Below are 5,397 nucleotides of genomic sequence, written 5' to 3' on the forward strand. Positions count from 1 at the left end.
GGGGATCTGCCTATGGAACTTGTAGCCACAGCTAACTTTGATTGACATACAGTAGGGGTGTTCCTGTCAGCTTCTCAAATAACAATGCTACACACAGTATGAAGAGGATTCAAAACTGCTCTTCGGAAACCAATGATACTGTACATGTGACCAAATACTTCAGAAGTGTGCAGAAACACTGAAAGTAAAAAAATAAATAAAAATGTGATTGCAACAAATTCTTACCACTCAGGTTTCTCTACGTCTTAAACAGGGCGCCAACCCTGTTAAGAACAAAACATCATAATAAATAAAATTAAAAAACTAGAACATAACTTAATGCTTTTAATAATCCGGATTTTTTTACCTTGAAAAAAAAATCTTTACTGTGTTATGATTTTTTTATTTTTTTTTAACATTTTCCTTGGTAATTGTTTTGACATAGGTCATGATTTAAACTGTACATTCACTATGAAGTCTGGGGCAAAAAAGTGTCAAAAAGATGGATTAATGTAGTTTTGTCCAGTTAATTGTATAACCAGGAAAGAAAGAGTTTATTTAATCTAAAGATGGAAATTACTGTTTGGAAATGGATGTGTAGCTCCCTGCTATAAATGATGTGATGTTGTTTATGATGTTTGAGTTTACAGATATTCAGTATATGATGAGATAGCCTACTGCTGTTTAAATTAGTCCCATGGTGAATTAAGTGTAAACTAATGGAGAGAAAAATAAGTACCTTTCATCTGGTTAAGGTAGTGAAATGTTCCATGTTTTCCATGGTCTGTAAATGTCTCATGATGTTTCGGGTTTGTCATTTGATTAGCCAGGTATCAATCTGGTGTTCAGCCAATCTGTGCCTGTCAGAGATGGGTGTAATCTACCTACCGGATTCGAAGGGGGCGGGGCTAGAAAAAAGACGAGAAAGAGACGAGAGACTGGAGGCTGGTGACGGTGATGAGACGAGGAAAAGAGAAGACGACAATTAAAAGTATTTAGAGGTTTAATGAGACCGTTTAAAATTACTGGGTTATTGACATCTTAAGCCGGAGGTTTTGAGTGTTATTGGTACCCATTGAGTATGTGAGCAAGTTCAGAGTTGATAGAGCCGGGAGAGTGAACCGAATGTCCGAGACGCCATTATCGTGCTTTTAGAGCTAACGTTAGCCGCGCCTTGGCTAACTGGGAGGATACCGCGTGTGTGTGTGTGTGTGTGTGTAAGGAAGAAATATTGTGCGCCGAGTCATAAATGTTTATTTAAAGGAGCATGAGGCTCCTTTTAAGAAATGAGACTCTCTAGCGCCACCCTTCGCCACGACGGCCGTCGGGGGTACTGCAGCCAACAGCGAAGCCGGCACGGGAGAACGGGGAGAACGCGCATGCAGCGTCATGTGACGTCACATCCGCAGGACAGCGCGGGAAATTCGGCCCCACAATTGCAGCACATTTTGCAGCACACAGCCTGTTCAAGGCAACGGAGAGATACGCTAGAGGGCTCATTCTTTTTGGTTTGGAACGCTTCATCTGACCGTATTACTAGAAAACTTAAAACGTATACAAATTTTTTTCATAAATCCTGCCTCAATCCTGCGTCATGCTCCTTTAAGTGTGGTGTTATCAGGACTGTAGTGTGTTAAAGCTACCTGCATGGGAGTATTTATTATGACAATGTAGCTATTGGATCAGCTAACCAGACCTTTCTGCACCCTAGTGAGAGTCATACGTTCTAAGGTTAAAGGGGACCTATTGTGAAAAACAAGTTTTTTCTTGTTTTAACATATATAAAGTGGTCTCCCCTCACCCTGTTAGCACAGGAAAGATGAAATCCCATGAATTTCTGCAAGGTCTGTACCCCCGCCTTGCTGAATCTTCCAGTGTCACGTGACTTTTCTACGAGCCATTCTGAATCTGCGCCTATGGTGACGTCACCATAGGCGCTCATTTCCATAGGTCGGCCTCCGCTGCTGAAACCACGCCCACAACCAGCTCTCTCCGCCGGCTGGAGCTTCAGCCATTGTTTAGAAGCGGTGACTGTTTCCACAGCGAGGGAGAGTTAAAATTAGGTTTTGCATCGACATTTACCTTCATAAAAGGATCAGTTCCAACAGAACGGACCCGGCAACTGCACACGAGTCAGCGGTAAGTGACGTTATTTTTTTATGTTATTTATTTTTGTATGATCTTTGCATGGGCAAGTATTTAGCTTAGCTCCGGAGCACCGGGGATGCTCACGGACCGGTCCCGTCGAGGAGCTCCGAGCCCGGAGCTCCGAACCCGGGGGCTCCGGGCTCGGAGCTCCGGGCTCGGCGGCTCTATTAGTACCGTAATACATTTTTCTTGTGTTTATGATTTCAGATCTTCCAAGCAATGCACCTGGAGCTGTTCAACGACACATTCAGAAGACGTGCAGTCCTTCCTTGAGCCAGCAATAGTGCATAAATGTTATTTATATATTTTAACAATAAAGTTGCCATTTGTGAAAATTCAGTGTTGTGATTTCTTTACAGTTGATGATTCATTTGTCTTGTAACATAAGAAGTGAAATGATGAGGAATCGGAGTAAATAACTGTGGTGTAACTGTTTAGAATTAAATTCAATCTTCCTGTTTGAAGACGAGGTGACTAAAGGCTGATTTATGGTTCCGCGTTACACCAACGCAGAGCCTACGGCGTAGGGTACGTGTCGATTTAACGCAGAACCGTGGACACGCTTTGCTACGCAGCCGCTGCTCTTCTCCCCGGAGCAACGCTTTGTCTCCTCCCCTGCTACACGTCATTCAAGCAGCCAATTAGCGCAGAGCCTCATTATCATAGCCCCCCTCACCTCAGAATGAAGCACAGAAAAAGGCTTTAGAAGCGGTAAAACTAGAGACATAGCCCACAGGCTGAATTTCTGATTTATGTAGAAAAAACAAGCTTTAGATTGTTTTTAAGACATTCAAGGCCTTTTTAAAATATACATTAAATGCCATAATATGTCCCCTTTAAGTAAAATCCGTTAAACTGTCATATTTACCTGGGCTCTCTCCAAATCAGCCTCCATGCATCACGGTGTCACTAAGTATAAGGGACTTTGCCGTGACTAAGCTGAAATAGAATAGAATTGGTTGGGAGGGCTATGGATGGATGGATGGATGGATGGATGGATGGATGGATGGATGGATGGATGGATGGATGGATGGATGGATGGATGGATGGATGGATGGATGGATGGATGGATGGATGGATGGATGGATGGATGGATGGATGGATGGATGGATGGATGGATGGATGGATGGATGGATGGATGGATGGATGGAACTAAATTGGACGGACTTGAACTGAGGCGCACACATGTTAACCCAAAATGTGCGCTTTATTTCTGTAAAGTGGTCTCCCCTCACCCTGTTAGCACAGGAAAGATGAAATCCCATGAATTTCTGCAAGGTCTGTACCCCCGCCTTGCTGAATCTTCCAGTGTCACGTGACTTCTGTAGGATTTCTGTAGGTTCCCTGGGGTAAAAACAGACACTACCTTAAATTGTTAGTCATTCTTATTTATGCGGGGCAACTATTGTGGGGACTATCTTTGATATATTGCAACATTAATCTTTACTTTTTGGCTTTTACTGTCTCTGTGACTGTCTATCATCACTTTCATCAACTGTATACAAAACAAGTAGATATTCTGTTGTCTCAAAGTTGAACATAACTTTTGTACTTGCTTGATTTTTCCTTGATGGAGCTGGTGCTATTACAGTAAGATATAATACTGTGCCATCTGAAAATGAACTGTTTCCTAAGGCTTCCATTTGGATTTGCTACCATTCTCACACAATAACGGCGACAACAAATAACCAACGCCATCCCCACAAGGAATTGGCTCATACAGATTTTCATAAATCTTTGTAGTCTTGAAAAACATCCAGACCCATGTGAAACCAAATATAAATCTCTGAAAAGTCCTTTTCTTCACCTGGATATCAGATATTAATTTGTGTCAGTCCAGCTTTTGGGTTAGAAATCTCTGCATTATTATAACACTGTCCATGCTGCGCTAAAAAAGTTTATTTTATGTTGTTCAAAATCAGCTGGGAGCAAACTTTGTGGAGATATAGCACAGTGTTGGCAGGGAAATGTTATCCCTGCAACTCATCTTCAAAGTCATGAAATTTTGAGTGCAATGGTATCAAACTGCAGACAAACACAAGTTTCATGACAGAACCGGAGCAATCTATGAAGAAATGGGATAATTCACTTTTGATAAAATTTGCAAGCAAATGGAAAGATATCTTTATGTTGCATAAAACCTCCTTTTGGCTGCTCTCCTCCAGATGGATGTGTGCTCGTCCTTTCCAAAAGATAAAGCAGTGCTTAATAAAAAATTCACAAGGGCAAATAGTTGGATGGATTAAGAGTGCTTGCTTGTATGGGCTGTATTTTACTCTGATAAACTGACGTGAAGTTCTTCTTCAGTGGCATCCACTGGCCATACGTAAAATTACTTGAGCCACTGTGTTTCTTTCAACAGATTTGAACAAGATTTGTATGTTATTCTGATTGGTCAGCTGATGTTTAGTCCCAAATTTAAAAATGACTGCTTTATTGTGTCCCTCCTTGAACATTCATGAAACGCTGACCAGTTTTGACCCAGTTATGTTGCTTAAAACTTTCTCTCACACGCTAAACGTCAGAATGAGCCCAGGTCGTATCCTGGATTCAGCAGGGAGAGATTACAATTATACACATCTTATTTCAACATTGGTTTCTATGATAGCATCAATCACCAGGAATTAAGTAAGGTCAATTTATTGATTTCAAGTCTTACTTTACACGGGTTGTTTTCTGTTGAAACCCACCACACTTCTCCTACTGGACTTCTTGACACTGTTCATTTTTTTCCCTATACCTGCTTTCTGCTGGCAGATTTTCCATCCTGTAATCGCTCTTATTCTTTGACGCTTACTTCTTTGTTTTTATTCTGTTCAAAGCAGAAACTTTTTACTATATGTTATTTGGAAAATTAAATGTCAAGGCAGAGAAATGTTTTCAACACACTACCTACCAGAATTCTGTAATTATAAAGGCAATAGCAAGAAAATGTCTTTCTGACCATGTTTTGTTCAGGTGAGGAATTTAAGAAAATTGTGTTTTACACGGTCTGCAGCATATTTTAGCTTATTGCTTTAGTTTCAGCTGATAATAATTAGTTCCATAATGTTAGTACAATTGACCAACTTGCATTTCCAAAATTGAACCAAAATACACATTTTAGAAGGCCCCATTTTATGCCTTTTCTTACTTTAATAGGTTCAACATTGACTTAAACTGTAATATGCACATTTTTCTTTTTTAATGACATGCATAATTGACAAAGTAAAATGTCTAAGTTGTGAAAGAGCAGGCATACTAAGAGCTTTCACATTTGCTTTTTTCAAA

This window comes from Cololabis saira, chromosome 15 (assembly GCF_033807715.1).
Source record: "Cololabis saira isolate AMF1-May2022 chromosome 15, fColSai1.1, whole genome shotgun sequence".
Taxonomy (NCBI): domain Eukaryota; kingdom Metazoa; phylum Chordata; class Actinopteri; order Beloniformes; family Belonidae; genus Cololabis; species Cololabis saira.